This window comes from Peromyscus californicus, unplaced genomic scaffold (assembly GCF_007827085.1).
Source record: "Peromyscus californicus insignis strain IS unplaced genomic scaffold, ASM782708v3 Scaffold_11__1_contigs__length_118956290, whole genome shotgun sequence".
In the NCBI taxonomy this organism is placed as follows: Eukaryota; Metazoa; Chordata; class Mammalia; order Rodentia; family Cricetidae; genus Peromyscus; species Peromyscus californicus.
This window is the reverse complement of record NW_026294402.1, coordinates 84191327-84211854: the sequence shown is the minus strand read 5'-3', so window position 1 is coordinate 84211854 and position 20528 is coordinate 84191327. Positions and strand designations below refer to the sequence as shown.

The 20528-nt window shown below is 43.5% G+C and overlaps 1 protein-coding gene across 4 annotated transcripts in view; it reads left to right on the top strand.

Annotated features, from left to right (window-relative positions):
* Positions 1-10383: 10383 nt before the first annotated feature.
* The window catches only part of Minar1 (membrane integral NOTCH2 associated receptor 1), a 35470-nt gene continuing 25325 nt past the window's right edge, over positions 10384-20528 (top strand). The window contains exon 1 of one of the 4 annotated variants that reach the window (XR_008213711.1): positions 10384-11436. The gene's annotated coding sequence lies outside the window, so the exon portion shown is untranslated. Of the gene's footprint in view, positions 11437-12098; positions 12402-20528 lie in introns of those variants that run through there. The other 3 variants (XM_052716559.1, XM_052716551.1, XM_052716568.1) reach the window with 3 other exon arrangements.

Below are 20528 nucleotides of genomic sequence, written 5' to 3'. Positions count from 1 at the left end.
TTTTTTCAAATGGAAACACTCCCTCTAAGAGTCCACTAAGACTCATGAAGTCACCAAAAGGTACAAGTCTCAGAGAGCAGAGACTATAGAATTCACAAGACCTTTCTCCAAGGCTACCCAGGCAGTAACAAGTACTAGGCAGAGGAGGATCTCTGATGGGCCAGTTGCCTGCAATCATGCAGGGACCCCAGGGAGGCAGCTCTCATGAGTCCTCATCCATTCTTGGGTGGATTTCCTGGTGATACAGCTGCTTTTTAAGTCATCTATAATCCCCTAAACAACCACAAGAAATTCACAGTCCCTGAGCTGGACTCAGATGAAATTGATTTATTGTTCTATCACAAGTGTTCTGAGATGAACAGACATTTGTTCATATATGAAGGAGACCCCCAACAGTGGGGAGCTTCCTCTCAGACCCAGGATTAGACACAAATCATACCTAAACACCTGTTTTTGCAGAGAGATCCTTTATTAAGTGGGGAAGAGAAGTTAAAGTGGCTGCTTTCTGATTTAGGCAGAAAACAGGAGCAAATGACCTGTGTAATTTTTAAGAGGAGAAAAGTAGGTCTGTGTTAGAATGGGCTAGGATGCAGTGGTATAGGAGATAGGGGATGAGGGAGAAGGAGAAGGGGACAAAGGAAAGGGGGCAGGAGTATTTGTCCTGGAGGGACAAAGGACTGCCTCTGGATAGAGAGGAGACAGATGTGCCACTTAGGCAAATGGTGGTTTATAAAGGTGAAGGGGAGACCCCATGTTATGATGAGGTGTTTAACTTTAATTGGGCATGTTAATTAGGTGAAGCAAAGGGGGCTTTTGTTTGCTGGACTTTGGTACTCAGCCTCCAGAGGAGGAAGTGGCCAAATAAGGGAATAGAACTTGGTTGCTAGCTTTAGGAATGTAATCTAATGGCTTTTAGCAAGGCAGAGGGAATGGGGGAGAAGGGCAAGTCCTGCCAGAGCCACATACTCCAGTGGGCTAATGTCCCTTCAATATAGCCACAAGAAAAGTCAAAGAGTAACCCAGGAGACACACCGTTAGCCATGTCTCTGTGTTTCCAGCGAGGTTTAAATGAGAACAGAAGACTCACCTTGAATGTGGGTAGTACCATCCTAAGGGCTGGGGACCCAGGATGAATATAAAGTAAACGGCGTGACCTAATTCATCTCTCTCCACTTCCCCATCGCAGTGTGACCAGCCACCTCCTGCTCCTCCTGCCTTCCTTTCCCTGTTGTAGTGATTTGTAGTGCCTTTGAGCCAAAACAAACCCTTAAGCTGCTTGCTTTTATTTGGTTAGGATCCCCTTTCCTGATGCACACAAATAGGCCAATGGGAAAAGAAAGAAAGAAAGAAAGAAAAAAAAACACACACCACTTTGGAACACCACATCTAGTACCTGGCCTGGCCCTGACCATTCTATTAGCTGTTTACTGCTGTTGGGTTTGGAATGCTTCAGTTTTACAGATTAGCTCATTCTCTTCTGTGTGATATGGAGCAAGCTTACCACTCCTGTTTGCCTTTGCTCACTCTCCCAGTGTTAGAGGACCCCCTGTCATCCTCCACCCACCCCACAGAACGTTCCCCTGCACAGATGCTCACATCCTCTGAGGTGGGGAGATTTTTATGCAGCAGTGATGCACACACTGTCCCCTGTGAAAGACTACTGGATGATTTTTTTTCATTTCTAATTTGCTCAAACCAACACATTCACATATTAAAATAAAAGCACATTAGTAGAATAGTAATTACAGCAGTAATAAATTATCATGAAAGTTAATGCAGTAAAAAAAATTACAATAAAGTCAAGGAAGGCATGCAAAAATAAGAAAGAGTTGCTTATGAAAATCAACACTTTGAGAGAAGAATAAATCAAACGAAAAAATCAGCACACATCTGTTGAGGTGTTAAGACGTTTCAAGAGGTGTAGTCCAGTTCCTTTCCCCTGTGGTGGGAAAGCAGCAGTCTGGGGGTCACAGTAGCCTGAGAGTCACATTTTAAGCAACAGAAGCTGAGGTAACCTGTCTGACAATACACTGAGTGATCAGCAAAGGACAGTTTCAAACACACACCTTGTCCTTCCACATCCAGGAAGGGTTTTTTTTTGTTGTTTTTTTTGGGGGGGTGTTTACTTTCGTTCCTCCTTCAAGCTTGTCACGGCATCTACCTGTCTCTCCTTCAGTCAGTACAGGAGAAATTCTCTGAGGCAGATATAACAGTGGTGTTGAAATTTTGAGTAAAGAACCTCCTTGTACTTTCAGAAATGGCCTCCAAATCGACAAAAATAATACAGACTCCATCTTTGATGAGGAAAAGAACAGAGTAAAAGAGGAGGACTCCTAAGTGCTGTGACGGACATATGACTGTGTGGCGTGAAGAAGACCTGGAGACATACCTGCCCTTTGCATGTCCAATGCAAAACTATCAATTCCCCAAGCAAGACAACATACCCCAGTCCAAAAGCTGACAGTCCTGTGTTTGGAAGAAAGCAGAAAAGAGCGGGTAGTCTGGTGGTGAGATCTTGTTTAAACTTGCTTTGATGTTGAGAAACAGTGGAAGTCTGGATAGATGGGGACAAAATGTAAACAGCTTGTCACCGGAGGGAAGGAGGAGCCTGAGCAGCACCACAGCAGGCTGGCAGGAGCTGATCTCTGCAAGAAAACAGGTTGAAGCTGAAACACTTTCCAACTCTCAGCCTGTGCCTCACACCACCTTGTCAACAGCCACATTCCTTAAGCAGAAATTTCCCCTTTCTCCACAACCAGGTAACATCACTTGGAAATGTCCTTTCCCAGTTAGAAGATTCGGATATTCCAAGACGAATTTCAGTCATAAATGAATAAAAAATAAAAATCACCGTTGGTGACCAAAGTAAGAAAATACACTATGGAACAGAAAAACAAAACCAAACCCATCCAACCAACCACCCAATCAAACCCATAAATGACAATTGAAGAAATTTAATGGAAAAATACTGTCACAAAATTGGGCTGAGTATGTGCCATGGTTTCCAAAATAAACGTAACAAATCAGCCTCTTACATATAAGCAAAGCTCAAAGGACAGAAGAGAAAGGAGAGAGAAAATGTGTTTAAAGAGCCAAAGAAGATAAACATGAGCCAGCAGAACCCAGAAAGGAGTGGAGGAGAAATGAAACAGCCGTAGAACTGGAGCCCCAAGTGAAGGACAGTGTGTGTTGATAGAACCTCAAAGAAGGGTAAAATTTCAATATTGATACATTAAAATTTCATATGCCCTTTGGCTCAGCAGTTATACTTGCAAGGATTTGTCCTACAGGTATTTAATCACTAATGTGTGAAATGGTGTGCATGAAGACATTGGTTGAATCAAAATTTACAGCAGTAAAAATCTGGGGGAAGATCTGGATATCCGCTGAGAAAGTCGTTAGATAAGTGTTATAACCTTTGCACTGAAACATTAAACAACCATGAAAACAATAAGACAAATGCACGTGAATCTGTATTATCTCAAAATAAAGTTTAAGAAAAGAATAAGGTCCAGTCCTGACTGGACCTGCCTGGACTGAGTCTACCAGGTTGATCTCAGTCCTCGGGGGAGGCTTTGCCCTGGAGGAGGTGGGAAATGGGGGATGGGCTGGGGGAAGGTGAGGGGGGCGGGAGGGGGGGAGAACAAGGGAATCCGTGGCTGATATGTAGAACTGAATTGTACTGCAAAATAAAAAAAGAAAAAAAAAGAAAAGAATAAGACAACTTTAGAGTGAGTGAGTGAGTGAGTGTGTGTGTGTGTGTGTGTGTGTGTGTGTGTGTGTGTGTGTGTGTGTGTGTATGTGTAAAACAATATATAGTAGTCCCCAAAATATTTTTGTGGTAGTAAAAGTTAGACATTAATATGTAAATAATGTGTCGGGGATAATTACCATTGGATAAAATAACACTACATACATTGACTTTTAATTTCATTGTCTGTGTATGGAAGGGTATATAAGAAGTTGGCAAAGCAGTTTTTCCAGGAGAGGATAGCTCTTTTGGTAACTAATAGTTACTGTAAAATTTTATAGCATTGTATCTATTACCTATGCAGAGCAATAAATCAATTTATCATCAAAGTGACATTCCTTTCATCCTTATGACCCTTTAGTCTCTATACCATTCTCTACTTAACTAATGACCCTGAGTTCTAGGAACTTTCCTGGTATCTATTTCTCCCAGTGGAGAGTAAGACATTTAAAAGCAGAAGGCACGTGTCACTTATCTACTGTCCTGTGAAGATACAAGACACACAATATAAGAAATAAGACAAGTTCTAGAGGCAAACTTTCTGGACTCAACTCTCTGGTCCAGTGCTTATGAACAATGTGACCCTGGGGAAAGAACAAAATCTCTCATTGCTTCAACATTCCATCTGTGACATGGGAACAAAGACATGGCCTGCTTCATAGGATTTTTGTAAAGACTAAGATAAGTCATGGGACAGATGTTTCATATATAATACGTTCTAAATAACTGTTAGCCATTGGTGAAATCAGTGTTCATGGTATGAGTAGATGCATGCTACCCGATGGTCTATGCTAACAAAGCTGCCTTATTTTTTATTTTTATTTTTTATATTTTTAACTCAGAGATGGTTCTGGGCAGTACAGGCTACACAGCAACCTCAACACCCTGAAATGATAAAGTAAATGGTCATTTCAGCGGAAACCCGGAGACACGTACATTTGTGTCAACCTTAAAAATAGTTTTGTTTGTCTCAAGGATCCAGAGAACTTCATGGAAATAGTGGAAATCTCAGAGGGAGGCTTGGTTTCCAGACTGTCTGGTGGAGACACCGGGCTCTATCTGATCACAAAACACCACTCACAGCACCACCGATCCATGCACAGCATCAAGGGAGTTTTCATAACCATTCTTCTGGTTCGAGTTTCCTTTCATTGACTTCTCCTGTGAAGACAATAATATTTAGTGTGCTGAATTAAGATCTAATTCTTTTTGAAGTGCAGCCTAGTGGAGAAAATGTCAGATCAGCATTTGACAATTCCCCTTTTCCAAACAACCTTGGTGAAGTCCTTTCATTCCGTGTGTGGCTCTATTCACCCATCTGTCATGTCACGATAAGGAAACAAACAAACAGAACCTCTTCTGCTTCAAGGGGATATTGTGAGGTTAATAGTAGGCTCACAGGGAACTACCTAGATGGAATGCCTTGGCAATACAGAGATGAGTCTGCAAACATATGCAGAGCACCTCTTACACCTTGGGCCTTGCACTTTATTTTGGGGACTTATGAGCAGATGAGATTTGTTTTTGAGTAATTTTTGCAAGGAAGGACATTGAAGTCATGAGGTAAATATTTTTGCCTGTGCTTCAGGCACTGTTTTCCTGCTTGGTATACATTGACCCAAATCCATACACCGTTGTTGTTTTGGCTTCCCAAATCCCTTGAATATTCTTGAATATTTGGGTGCTGTTGGGATTAAATAGAAGGAAGTCCTACCTACTTCTTTCAAAGATTTAAGTTTCAACTTAACAAAAACATTATCTGTGAATGATATGCCAGTGAAAGGAGGAACTGTGGCTTTTCCTTAGCATGGTATATGACTCTGGTCCCATTTGGATGCTGCAAATTAACAGGTTATGAGAATGGCTTGTTCCCCAAAGTTCATTACCGAACTCTTCCCCACATATCCTGTACCAGGACAGCAAATATCTCTCACACTCCCTTCTCACATGATGAAATTAAACATGTTGGATGTTGTGGGAAGACCTCCTTCTCCCTTCTCTGCTTCCCTCCCTCTTTTATCTCTCCATTATGATGGCTCATCAAGAGGCCTTACTTACATTCTTTGATTGTAAAAAGCTGGAAGCTGGAATGTTTGGGGACTCTTTGTACATCCCGGGATTCTTAAACCTCAGAGCAGCACAGGTGTCTAGGAACATCTAGTGCAACCTCTTCATGGAAGAAGTGAGGAAACAGAAGCACCTGGCCCAAGGAGTCAGAGATGATAGAGCTGGGCCTGGAAAACCTCCTGCCTCTTTGCACAGTAGTCCACACTATGATGCATGTGCCATCTAACATAGTTCTGTGTCTGTGGAGAAGGAAGTAGTGGGCGCCATTGTGGCCCTATGAATGAAGTTCCAACACTCTGCATTCCATTACAGCTCAGAACCCTCATCTGGGATTTCCAGAGTATGAGAATGTCCAAGAATGCAAAGCCAATCTTTCCTGTATTACACAGTCAGGACTCTGAGTTACCACCATCAGACACTGGCTCTGCCTGCTTGGGCAGCAAAGGAACTTATTTGAAGGAGTTAGAAGCCAACAAATCAGTAGTCAGGCTGAAGATGCAGCTTGGAAAATGCACAGAGACTGAGGAAACTGGAGGGAGAGGGAGGATGGCTGAAATCCCATGCAATGCTATTCCACAAAAAAAGGCCTGTTAAGACTCTGTTACTTCACAACTCCCCAGGTTACTGTACCAATGACACCACAAGGGTGTGTAACAGTGTCTAAACTTAGACATTGTTGCTGGCTTCAAATTCACAACCTCAGGAGAGAGAATGGGAATGGCCAACTGAGGCCACCTGCCCACGGTCTTGCCGCCAAGGTTCAGAAGTGCAAACATCAACACTTCTCGATGTCAGCTTCTTCCAAAATAAGCTAATGAAAAAAATCTGGACAGTCTTAAATAGCAGCAGTAATAATATTAACAATAACAAATATCCTCTGACCTTGCAAACACACCACCAGTCTCCAGCTGGGTGTGGGGAAGCTCCTGGACAGTGTGGAGGTGCCCTGGATGTGCACCTGAATACAGTTGAGAAAATTCAGGGAGGAGTCCACTGTGAACCGTGTGCTGCACTGGAAAGAACTCTGTTCTATTTTCAGATCTGCAGAGTCTGGTTCAGAAGTTTATAGCTCCTACTGGGCTTCATTTGCATGATCAGCAAACTGCTAATGCCAGTCTCTACCCACTGGACTCACAGCCAAAGGTCCAGGGCTGGGAAACCACTCTGTTCACTGAATTCAAGACATATGTCTCATAAGCCCTATTGCTGGGGTGATGAAAGTCCTCTGGGAACAGGTATTACAGCAAAACACTTTCAGCAGGAGGCTATGTTAGAGGCTAGAAGCTACTTTTCTATTATTTGAAACCAGTGTCAATCTCTGAGATTTCTTTCTGCTCAATGTATATCCTTTTAAGTCCTTAGACACAATACAAGGACTAGTGAGGTTTAAGGGGATGGGACCTAGGGAGCTCCAGGTAAGCACTCTACTGACAGGTAACAGTCCTGGAGCCCATAGGAGTTGTGAGGACTCAGGATTCTCGGGCTGCCCAGAAGAGCAATAGAGGTGCTGTTGATCATGACCTTTGTGCCAAGCCCTTCTTAGGTTTGTGCTACCTGACCTTTTAAAGCAGCAAGGCATCATCTCTCAAGAGGCAAAAGGAAGCTACACGTCATTCTTTCAGCCCAGAGGAGGGAAAGGTTTCCCTTGTTCATCAGTACAGTCAAGCTTTTGCTTAGATTCCCCAAAATGCAAGGGCTTTCTTTTCTTTCTTCTGCTTTCTCCTCACCTTCTCCTCTTCCTCTCTGTTTCCTCTTCCCTCCTTCTTTTTTCCTTTCTTTCCCTTCATTTCTTGCTCCCTCCCATCCCTTCCTTTCTCATCCTCCCTCCCTCTCCTCTCATTTCTCTTCTGCTCTCTTTTTCTCTTCCTTCCTTCTTCTCTCTTGCCACACACATTGACTGAATGTCTATGATGAAGCTTACACATGCATTTATTCAGTCTTCCTGGCATTCCTATGAAGCTTCCTATTTCACTTCTATAGTTGCAGAAAGCAAAGCTCGAGAGAGATTGAGAGAGAAATAGTCTCAAGTGCTTATATAGTTATCAGGTAAGAAGAGAAAACACCTTTGCTTAATGATGCTACAGTCTATGTCCTTTCTAATACTGAGGTATGTTTATAGCACACCCAAAGGAGATTTCATAGTGATGGACAAAAATGTATTCATGTGTGAACTAGGGGTAGCCTTTGCCTGTCCCTAAAGAGAATTCTGATTTTGCTCATTTTTCTCTGTCCCCCATCTTTCCTCTGAAGTAAATATATATATATATATATATATATATATATATATATATATATGTACATATTTAAAGAAAGTAGAGAGGAGACAGGAAAGGAAGTATGAAGAAAGATATAGTTATGTATTTAGAATACATATTAGAGAGAAAGATTTTGAAAGAATTGAAGTGAGAAGGAGCTGGAGGGGGCAGGGAGATGTTAGTCCCCGAGAAATCCGAAAAAAGAATGCGATTATTGATGCATATCTTTTGTGTGTGTGTGTGTGTATGTGTGTGTGTGTGTGTATGTGTGTGTGTGTGTGTGTGTGTGTGTGTGTGTGTGTGTGTGTGTGTGTTTCTCCAGCTAGGACATCTATGATGACATTTCAGGGACTCCGTAGATTTATCACTTTCATATACAACTTCAGGTTCTACATGTCAGGAAATACCCATGTTTCTCAATTCAAATATTAAATCCAAGTAAAACATTTATAAATGATTTGTTATAATCTGGGTACAGTAAGTTAAGTGGTGCAGAAAAATGACCTCCACTTCTCTTCAGATAGGCACAAAGATGTGTGCAGTTCATAAAGAGGCAGGCGGAGACAAAACCCCAGGCTGTTTCCAAGGAGAGATTCCCCAGTGAGCTCCTCTGGCTTCAGTGTTCCAGCACCTCTGTACATCAGTCAATTTTCTGCCACTGTACAGAACGTGGAGAAAATTAACTTAGAAAGAGTTTGTTTTAGTTCACAGTTCTGGGTGCTTCTGTCTAATCTCAGAAAAAAACTAGTGTTCTGGTTCCTGGGTAGCAATGGTAGTGGGGTACATCTTAAGGACTTCTCTCTTCAACACCAAAAAGCACAGAGGAGGTCAGATCCCATGAGCTCTCTCAAGGGCATGGCTCCAGTGACCTAAGGAGCTCCTATTAGGCCCTTCCTCCTAAAGACTCAACCACCTTCCACTGGGTAGGCCCCACCTGGGTGTTTAACACATAGACCTCTGGAGGGTGGGGGACAGTTACCATTTACTCTGTCTGCCTTGGGGAAAAGTATGGTGCCAAATAGAACAGGAGCAGAATTTCCCAGGGGAAATTTCCAGAATTTCCCTGAAGTCACTTCCTGGGTAGATCTACAGAATCTGGCTAGAGCTGAGGAAGTTTAGGGTTGGAGACATGAATTCGACACATTCCTTTAAACTGTTTAAAATTTATAAGTTCACACTGTTTCAAATTTCCCGAAAGTTTTTTTTTTTAAACAAGGAAACAAGATGAAATAAAACAATACCCCATCCCTAATGGTCTTCCTCAGTTGAACCAAGTGAGAACATTTTACCCATTCCAACTAAGTTTTGGAGTGTTTTCCTTCTGGAGTTTGGTCTATGAGGTGGTCTTTTAGGAAGAAATGGGAGGGGGGAAACATTTAAAATAAAAGAGTCAAGAAGCAGGCAGATGCTAGCCATGTTTCCATTGCAATTGCTTCACTTCACCGGCTTTTACCAGTCTTGACTTTGGGAGAAGTATCTGTTTGCTTAGATCTTAAACAATGTAGACTCTGAGCTGAGAGGGCAACCAGGCTGCTCCAGCTTCCAAAGCTAAACCGACTCCTTCCTCAGCATGGTCACCTATTATCCCTTGGGGTTTCTTCTCCTGCTGCCCACCTTTGCCTTCTCTGTAACTGAAGGGATCCTTGTTATACTGATAGAAAGTTGACTAGCCCCACAGAATGTTTGAACCAGGACACTACTGTTTACAAATTTAGACTTCCCGGGCAAGCGAGGTACAATGGATCAAAAAAGCTTCACCTTTGTTTTACCCCTTCAGATGCTTCTATCCTCCTTAGATGGGTTTGGTCTTGCCTGTCCCTAAAGTTATAAGGGCAGAATTCTGGGAAAAATCTAGATGGCAACTCATTATCCCGATGAGGCTTTATTTAAAGTATCCATGTATTAGCAGGTTCACTTTTAGAATGCAGTTGCTTCCAGTTATAGCAGGAAACTCACGCAGGGAGGCTGCCACGGAGACCTGCATCCCTCCAGCCCCCACCACCTCCCAAGGCCAGAATACAGACCACAGGGTCACAAAGCTAGCCAGGAGCCCCCATTTGGCTGCACTCTTGGAAAAGCTGCCTACTGTGACCCAGGGAGAGGGCGCTATCCCTTAGCTATTTTTTTCCTAATCAGTAGCGTTTTTCTTTTCTTTAGATTCCCTGAGTTTGAAACTATGACTCCGTTTTTGTGCTGTAAAGCGCCGTTGGTGTGACTTCCCCAGCTGAGGGAGATGATCTGCAGAGATGGTGGCACCACAGGCAGACTGCTGCGTGGCAGTCCCACTGCAGCGCACAGGGTGACTTGGGAAAAGCCTCCAGTCCTGATCGATGTAGATGTACCCAATTGGACTTTTGGAAATCAATTTGGTTGTGTGTGTGCGTGCGTGTTTGGGGAGGGCTGGTCACGTGACCGCCAGTCTCTCCAATCTGGATACCAACGAAGCAGACACCGGCCAAGAGGGAAAAATCAATGAGCGAAGCGGCCACTTTGCCCTGGCCTCGCGAAGCTCTGCAGAGTCTGAGGCCCCAGAAGGGCGAGCAGAGTGCACTGGGAGAATAGGAGAGCGGTTGGACACCGTTAGCTTCTGCTTCGCCACTGGGGGCCGCAGTCACCTTCAGCATCAGGAACTAGGGAGAAACGAACCCCGCTAAGCTCCCTCCAGCTACAGTTTCTGCTTGCTTTTGCCCCGGCACAGCAGGCACGACCCAGGGGAGAACAGGGGCCTTCTCAGGACTCTAGGAGTGCGAGCATTCACTCTCTAGGTGGCTGCAGCCTCTGGCAAGGCACGCCCTCGGCAGTATTGCCGCGCCCCTCCTGGGTCCGCCCCTCCCGTCCCGGGGAGCGCGCACCCGCTGCTGGAGAGTCCTGCCTGCCTCACCTTCCCAGGCGGGAGATGATGGAGAAACCAAACTGGGTCTCCGGCCATTGGGTTCTCGGCTCGAGCTGCCCACGGTATCCAAGCTCGTGACGTGGCGGCACTGGCCGAGCCTCAGAAACCGAGGTTGGGGCGGATTGGGACGCCGAGGCCGCATCTCCTGGCCGCTGAGAGCCCCAGCATCATGCACGCGGGTACTGGCTACCGACTGCCCAGGGGAGTCTGGGCGCGACCCTAGCCTGGGCTTCAGATCCCGATCCTGTGCTGTGGGGACTGAAGTCGCCCTACGCCAGGGGTGTCGCCCCAAGTACAGAGCTTGGGCTGCCCTGGAGCTTAGGACTCTTTTGGCTAGAGAACCTTCGGGAAGCACGCGTTGGAGGCCGTGTGGACCACCACCCTAGAGCCACGCGAGACGTGCGGAGGGCCGGGAGCCCAGAGCCGGAGCAGTCTCAGAGGTAACTTCGGAGAGCCGGAGCAGGAGAACGGTAGGGACCCGAGCGCACGCACGTGTGTACAAGTGTGTGTGTACAAGGTGTGATGGCTGTGTGCCGGCTGCTAGATTCACTGGAGCACTGTGTAAAGTCCTGAGCTGCTGGCGCTCCTCCCAGGGTCCACTGGGTACCCGACTGCTGGCCGCCTCGGAGCGGGGACCCTTTTCGTTGAGATAGGTACTGTAGTGGGAAAGGGGTGTGCGAGTGCGTGCGCCTGTGGTGTGTATGTGTTCGTGAGTGGTGTGCATGTGTGTGTGCGTGCATGTGGCAGGTGCTAGGCTTGACTATATCTGCTGGAGGGAAAAGAGATGAAGGAAGAGAGACAAGGCCAAAGACCGTGTAGTTCTGGGCAAGTTTTCCTGGTTGAGAATTGGTTTCAGACCACGGTGTTTTGGGGGTTAAGTAGATGAGCTGTCTGTGTGAAAAACCCCGACATACCAGAGTCGCAAAGTAAGGTGGAGAACTGGATTAAACCCTAGAAGAACCGACCAGTGTATCCCATTCTTAAATTGAGATTTCCAGTCACGTTAATACGGGAAAGGGGCGTCCTTTCTCCCGGAGACGTTCAACTTCACCTGCCAGAAAACACCAAAGCCAGGCCTGGCTGGCAGCAGGGCTTCACTTCATTCACACACTTGCTCACCACTCTGCAGCCTTCCCACCTGCTCTGCCGCCATCCCTGCCAAGTCTGGTACTCTCTGGGGCCACCAAACCAGCAAAGTAATCATTGGTCCTCTCCGCAGGAGTGAGGGAGCTTCTGGGGGAGGCTTTCGAGTAGCTTGCTCTAACAGCCGTTGAGACTGCATTGTTTGCCAAGTAGTGGCTGTATTCAAAGGTTGTACACACACGGGGGCGGTGGGGTGTGTGTGTATTTTGGTCGGATAGTCTTGTCAGTGGGAATTAAGTAACCTTTGCCAAGACCAAGAGGAGAGATGTCGTCTGTGCTATAAATGACACAGGTCTGTTTTGTAGAACTTACATTTTCTTTTGTGGATGGGGTGATTTAATTGGAAGCTGGTGGGACCACGGCAGCTGCCCTTGTGACAGTGATTGGGGGTTTGACTGTTTGGCTCTACAGTGATGTTATGCAGCATGACATGAAGAATTTCCAGGAGTAGTTGAGGGGCAGTGCACTTGACTGTTTTTTTTTTTTTTTTAACCCCAATCTCCCTGCAAACAAGCTTCCTTTACCACCTCTCCTGATGAAGTCTTCTGCAAATAGAAGCTAGCCACTTGCTCTGGGTATAGGAGCCTTCTGAGATGAGCTCCAAGCCAGCAGCTCATTGACAGCCCAGGGAGGGGGCTATTTCAGGGACTGCTCAAATAAGAGTAGTGGGAGAGAGTTGGGTGGCTGGCCTTGTACAACCCCTTTGAATAAGCTTTCTTTTTTTGTGTAACAGAGGATAAGGGCAGAATGGGAAAGGCTGGCATGTCTGCAAAAGCAGCCAGTTTAGAGATTTTCTTAGGTACTGGAGCCTGCAGGGAAAACCTTAAATGTCTGGTTAGGAAAGTCTGGTTCTTATTGTGTGGGATAGTGATGTGTACAGATCTGTAACTATGTAAAAATAAATGTCAGTTGCCAGAGAAAGAGCAGATCAAACAGTTCATTTGCATTTCTGATTAATTTGGTGTGTGAAAGTGTTGCATAGCTCTTAATAGTTGGAAGAGAGACAAAGGTTTCATTGTCAGTGTTGTATCCTTTGGAATTTTCGATATATAATGTCATTATTTTTTTGGCCAATGCTAGAGGCAAAATTAATGTGTCTTTCCAGCATCTAAAAAGTCTAATGTTCCCTTGGAAAGATTTGTGCTTTTAGCAATTTGTCTGTTCTGTCTCTGTTCATAGCACACACGAGTATGGGATTCTCTTCTTTGCTGTTCCCTCAAGCAAGCTCTTTGGAAACCTTGGGACAACTTGAAGAAGAAAACAGGGCTGTGGCCATGGCCTGTGCCTGGGGAGGTGGGATGTGAAAGCCGAGAGCAGGAAGGGAAGGCCCTACTTGGTGCAGCAGCCAAGTGGCAATGCGTGCTCTCAGTCTAGCTGGGAAAAGGTTCCAGATTCCTCTGTGAATATGGTGCTAATGCTCACTGATTAGCTTTTCCCGCTGACATTCAAATGTTTGTTTTTGGAGCTTACCCTGCAGGCTCAGTGTAAATTAAAAGGAAAAGAAAAAGAGAGGGATATTGATCGTAAGGCAGGCAGAGGCAGCTGTATGCTTCTAATTCATTGTGTGATCTTGGCTAGTGCTTAACTTTTTGCATGTTTTGGGGGCATATATATATACATGTTATGTATATATAGAGAGAGTATCAAACCAGATTATTGAATCATGTCTTTTTTCTCTTTCTAAAAATAGAACCCTTTATGTTAAGCTTACATAAAATTTAAGTGGATGAAACTGATTAAAAATCAGGGGAGGGCCATGGCAGCCTGTTCATTCTCAGCGTGGTGTCTGGCTCCCTTTGGAGCGCTGAAGGTCTCCTCAGAACACAGTGAGTCACTGGAAGGCTCTCTCAGGAATGTGGCACACCACCTTCTTTGAGCTTTCCAAATGGAATGTTGTGGTCTTTAGTTCAGTGTCATCAGTGTGTCATGTACCTTTCACCTGCACTGAGTCCTTCCTAACCCAATGACAAGAACATACCTCAATGTGGTATTTATACTGCAACCATGACTCCCATGAAATCCTTTCTCATTAAGTGCCATGGGGATGGGATGAATTCATGGGATGAATGGGCCATGTCATAGAGCTATGGCAAACTGATTAACTTTTTAATTCTTTATTCAAGTTAGAGAATGACCTTCAGAATGGACTGTGGGTTGCATGTATTCATGTGTGTTTGTGTGTGTGTGTGTGTGTGTGTGTGTGTGTGTGTGTGTGTGTGTGTGTTTGTGTATGATTTGATGCCATGATTCCAGCATGATTTATTGAACATGAGCACGGTGTGGTTTTTCTGGTGCTCTGAGTATTTTTCCATGCCCTCTGCTAATGAGAGCTTCCATGGGAGACTGTTCTTTTGCCTTGGCAGGGCTTGCCAGTGAGCAATCCACTGCCCTCTGACTTGAGAGTCTTCCTTAGTGATGTCCATTCTCTGTGCCTTACTCCCTGCCATTTACTTTTGTGTTTGGTAATTTTAACCCGCAGTGACCACTGTGTATAATGGCCACAATGCAGCATCTGGGATAACTCTGAGACTTCAAGAAAGGACCGTTTCAAGCAGGATGCTAACCATGTAGCTGTCTGGGTATCTGAGGAAGCCTAAAACAAATAGCTGAGAAAAGAAACCAGCATAAAAGGTCAACAAACTTAGAGGGACTGGGGATCTTTAGAATGTCAGGGCAGCTTAAGTGACCAGTAGTGTGAGAGGCCACCATCAAAAGTGACAGAAAGGTTGTTGGAGGATTCATCAGAGCTGTTGAAACTGAATTCTCTTGACTATGTGTGTGTGGGGGGGTACAGATAGGTAGTAGGGGTGGAGGAGTATACCATGTGTGGGGTGTGTGGGTACAGAGCATGGGTAGGTAATGCATAGGGTATGGGTAGGTAGTGCTTATGAAAGGTATGGGTGGATGATATGTAGGTTGTTGGTAGGTAGTGAGTGTGGCATGAAGATTGAGGGTAGGGAGAGGTGTAGGGTATTCGGATATGAGGAGGTTGCAGGTGTAGGATGTGGGTAGGTGGAATGTGTTGTGTTTGGATAGATAGTGTGTTTGGGGTAGAAGTGGTAGTATGTGTGAATTGTGGGGTGTGTGTAGGTAGTGGTGTGGGACATAGATAGGAAGTATGGGTGTGGAATGTGGGTAGGCGGTATGTGTGACATGGTAAGTGGTATGTGTTGGGTATGGGTGGACGATGTGTGGGTAGATGGTGGTATTTGGTTTTGGGTAGATACTGTATGTTGGATATGGGCAGTTGGTATACATGGGGTTTGGGTGGTAGTATGTGTGCAGTGTGGGCTATGGCTATAGGGAGGTATTGTATGGAGTGTTAGGTATGTGGCTTCTACCCATCGTCTACAGGTTCTACAGTACAGTAGCACCATAGGCTGGTGACCAAGTCTTCAGCACAAAGTTTTGGGAGAAAACTTCCCTGGACTGTATCAGGAGGTAAACACTTCACAGTACTTGGTGCTTTTCCACTTCACAAAGAAAATGTCTCTATGCTTCTTATGTTTATAAATAATAAAATAATCAAGTGAATTGCTGTTCTGTTCTGCTTCATTTGTTGTGGAAGTGTATGGTTTTTCTTTGCCTTCCTTCCTTTGTAAATTGGCCATTTTGTTTCAAGTTATTTATTCCTTATTAATTTTTAAGAGCTCTCAATAAGATACAACAAGCATCTGCTTTTTGCCTTTTCCAAATTTTATAATGTCTAGAGACATGATGACCAAGCACTTTTCATTTATCTAAATGAATCTGCCCCTTTCTCACTGATCAGAGCATTTGGGATCTTGTAGAATATCCTTTCAGAATCCCAGATTATCTATCCCTTGACTCAAACTTTTGTCCTTTTGTTTTAACTTTAATGTACAGGCCATGAGTAAAGGTGAACTCAATTTTTTTTAACCATTTGGTTTACTGACTATTCCAGTAATACTTAACCAATAAACCAGTGACACATTTATTTCTATAGAACAAACCAATGTCTTGTCATTGCCTTGAAAGGCTGCTTCTACCATATGCTGCCTCCTGAACTACACCTCCATCCATTTCTTGTCTTTCTGTTCCACTGATTTATTTAGTTTTTACTATTTAGCTACCCAAACTGTTTTCTATTTTGACCAGAATTCTTCTATCTTTTACAGTTTACTTTGATCTATGTGTCTGTGTGTTTGTGTCTGTGTGAATGTATGCCACACGCCCTAGGAGGCCAGAAGAGGACGTCAGAGCATCCGGAGATGGGGTTACAAACAGTCATGGATCCTCAGTGTGGGTGCTGGGAAAGGAACTCGGGTCCTCTGGAACAGCAGTGCCAACTCCTAACCCATGAGCCTCCTCTCCAGCTCCACTGACCAGGATTCTTAATTTGTTACCTTGAGTAAATAATCATTCAGTTTTCTCTAACATGAAGGGCTTTCCTCAGAAAATAAAACAAGGAGCTGGGCGGTGGTGGCGCACGCCTTTAATCCCAGCACTTGGGAGGCAGAGGTAGGTGGATCTTTGTGAGTTCGAGGCCAGCCTGGTCTATAGAGTGAGATCCAGGAAAGGCGCCAAAACTACACAGAGAAACCCTGTCTCGAAAACAACAACAACAACAAAACAAAACAAAACAAAAAAACAGAACAACAACATCAAACAAGGAAACTAAGCTGGCAAAACACAAATGGTAGGAAAGAAACAAATGCCTGTGGTCAGTTTTTCTAGCGACTCTTGCCTTTGTGGAGCCTTCTATGAAAGTCTTTACACTAACTCCACATTTAGCATGTCTCAGCCAAGAGGGGGCAAGTGGGAACTTATCCTTCTAGTTTTATATTTTTATTTATTTATTGGCATGGGTCTCATGTAAAACAGACTGTTCTGCAACTTACTTGAGCCCATGCTAGCCTTGAGCTCCTGACCACCTTACTTTAGAATTCCAAGTGTGCCACATCATGCCCGACTTTACTTTTTTTTTTTAAAAAATTAGTGCATATTTTCTAAAAATTAAGACAAGTGCAGAAGGCAATCTAACAGACGCCCATGTGCAATTGAGATTTCAAAGGTGGTACCGACTGTCATTTTTGCTTCAGGGCCTGGTTTTTGTTTGTTTAAAGAAAGGGCTGCTACAGTTTATTACCTCTTTGCTGCAGTCACCTGCTGTTCTTCTCCTTGGTGGGGGAAAGATGCCCATCCCCAAATAACTGAATTACATGAATAACATGACACAGGGATTGACAAACAGTTGTGAAGGAGCCTGGTGAATACTGCATACTTCCCAGGGCCGCGTGGGTTGGACTTTGGGAGCCGTGTGAGCAAATGAGCTATGGGTGACAGGGTCTATGATATCAGAAGGTTCTCACAGGAGGACATGATTGGCGTGGTTGAATAATTACATGGGCTGAAGGGAGGCAAACCCTGCTGCTGGGGGATAGGTGGAAACTGTACCATGTCCCCTAATAAGAAAGATTGTATAAGGGACCTTACCATTGGAACAGAGTAGGAACTTGTGGCTAGGCTATCTGAGGCTCTCCTTATTTCACCGATGTTGAGATAGTCCATAACAGAGCCTCAATTTTAATACTTTCACTACATCTTTCTGTCCGCACTGTCCCAAACGTGTTGTTTTCATTTCCACGTGTGCTTTTATATAGTCTTTTTTTTTTTTTTTTTTTTTTTTTTTTTTTTTTTTTTTTTTTTGGTTTTTCGAGACAGGGTTTCTCTGTGTAGCTTTGCGCCTTTCCTGGAACTCACTTGGTAGCCCAGGCTGGCCTCGAACTCACAGAGATCCGCCTGGCTCTGCCTCCCGAGTGCTGGGATTAAAGGCGTGCGCCACCACCGCCCGGCTTATATAGTCTTTTAATATGACACTCCCACAGTACATTTGGGTTCTGTTTCTGCTACATGGATGATGTGGTAGATCCATGTGGAAGCTTATTTTTCCATGCATTTCTTACTCTTTGAGATTTATTCTCAGATTTATTAAAAACACATGGATGAATATTTTGAGTAATCCCTAGTCAATCCCTCCACTGCACTCATCTTCTATTAAAAGAGTAGTTGGTAACAGATTTATTGACTTGTGAGCCCGTGTTAGTGCTTAAGTTAAATATCTTATCTTAAAAGAAATAGCTTTTGTTCTTTAGAGTTTTACTATAAAGTAATTTATTTTAAATTAAGAATGTTATTCTTAGCTCCAGTGTTCTGCTTATAACATTCTTCTAGTATTTTACTGAGGCTAATTTTCTTTCCTTAGGCTCCCTCCCCCCACCTCTCTCTCTCTCTCTCTCTCTCTCTCTCTGTGTGTGTGTGTGTGTGTGTGTGTGTGTGTATGATATAGAAATTTCAAGATGAGCTCATGAGTTTGGCACATTTCCTATAATTTTGTGAATTTTGCTGCATTAATTTTTAAGGTTATATTGTTTTGGTGAGTTGTTTCATTATTTTTTATTGTAGTTTTCTGAACCCCAAACACTTTTTTCAATTGAAAGTCTTCCCTTCTACGTCAATATAATAAAAATAGTTGTACTACATACTTAGTATTTGCCAAGTACTGCTATAAAAATAACTCCGTCATATGAGGTAGGTGCTATGTCGTCTTGTTGTTAAAGCTAAGGAGACACACACAGAGACTTGTAGGTTATGTGAATCACGTATCTAGAGGACAGAGTAGCTTAGTGAAAACTTGGGCAGCTTTTTCCAGAGTCTGTGACATTTGCCTGTAGTGAATATGAACCACATTCTGATTTTTTGGACTGATATATCTGATTTTCTTTATATTTTCACTATCTATGTGATTGTATTTGTGGGTATATCTCTTACAGTCAATATTTGGCTGTTTCATTTCACTTTTTAAAAATACAGCTTGAGTCATTGTCTTTTAACTGGCAAGCTCATACTCTTTACATTTATTGTTTTACATTTACATTTACAAATACATGATATGTATTTAGAAATAATTCTTTCGTCTGGTTCAGAAACCCTGCATTAAACGTGATACTTTATTTCTGCCTTTTAAATAACCAAAGCTTACCATCCAGCAGACTTATTTGACTTCTCTTTCCTACTCCAGATAACATATGGAAACTCACAAGAAGTTTAAACTCTCATCTGGCCCCTTTCCATTTCACTTATACAATTAGTCATCAATTATTATATACATTTGTACAGTATTACAGTATGTTTGTTTCGTTTATCTGAATCCAGTTTCTTTCTGAGGAATGTGAGTGATAAACTGTGAGTTTTTTTAACTTTTTATTCCTAAATAATAGTTTCTTTTAATAGAATTATAAACATTTTATTTTCTTTAGATCTTAAACATTTTATTTCAGCTTATTGTTCTTTGTTTTTGTTCTTAAAAACTAAGAATTTCAGAATTCAGCTTTTTAAGTTGAGGTTTTCTTTTTGTTTCTGGCATACTTGAGTTTCAACATGATGTGTCTGGGCATCCAAGGATAAGCACCGTTTGATGTATTCTTTAGTACTTATGTAAGTTTTTTTTTTCTCCTTGAAAGTTCATGTTGTAAATTCTGGAACATCTCTAGACATTATCATTTTTCTGCTATTCTCTTACTTTTTCCCTGGAACATCTATTAGACATTTTCTGAAACTTCTCCTTCTTTGAGTATGTCTTTTAGCCCCAATCCCACACCTTTTATTTGTGTTTATCTTAGTCCTGCCTCCACTCTATTCTCCTAGATCTTTCAGGTCACGAATTTTCACTTCACTTAAATGGTGTTACTATATCTGTTCATTGTTTTGTAAGGAATGATTATGTTTCTACACAAACTATTTAGTTATTTCCCACATTATATACTATGTTCTCAGTGTTGTAGTTAGACTGCTTATGCTATATATGTATGTATAATACATTTGTGATGTATTCATTTTTATTTTATTTTATTTTACAATATAATTTAATTCTACATATCAGCCACGGATTCCCTTGTTCTCCCCCCTCCCCTTCCCCCCAGCCCACCCTCCATCCCATCTCCTCCAGGGCAAAGACTCCCCCAAGGATTGAGATCAACCTGGTAGACTCAGTCCAGGCAGGTCCAGTCCCCTCCTCCCAGGCTGAGCCAAGCTTTCCTGCATAAGCCCCAGGTTTCAAACAGCCAACTCATTCACTGAGCACAGGACCCGGTCCCACTGCCTGGATGCCTCCCAAACAGATCAAGCCAATCACTGTCTCACCTATTCAGAGGGCCTGATCCAGTTGAGGGCCCCTCAGCCATTGATTCGTAGTTCATGTGTTTCCATTCATTTGGCTATTTGTCCCTGTGCTTTATTCAACCTTGGTCTCAACAATTCTCGCTCATATAAACCCTCCTCTTTCTCGCCAATTGGACTCCTGGAGCTCCACCCGGGGCCTGGCAGTGGATCTCTGCATCCAGTTCCCTCAGTCATTGGATGGGGTTTCTAGCACAACAATTAGGGTGTTTGGTCATCC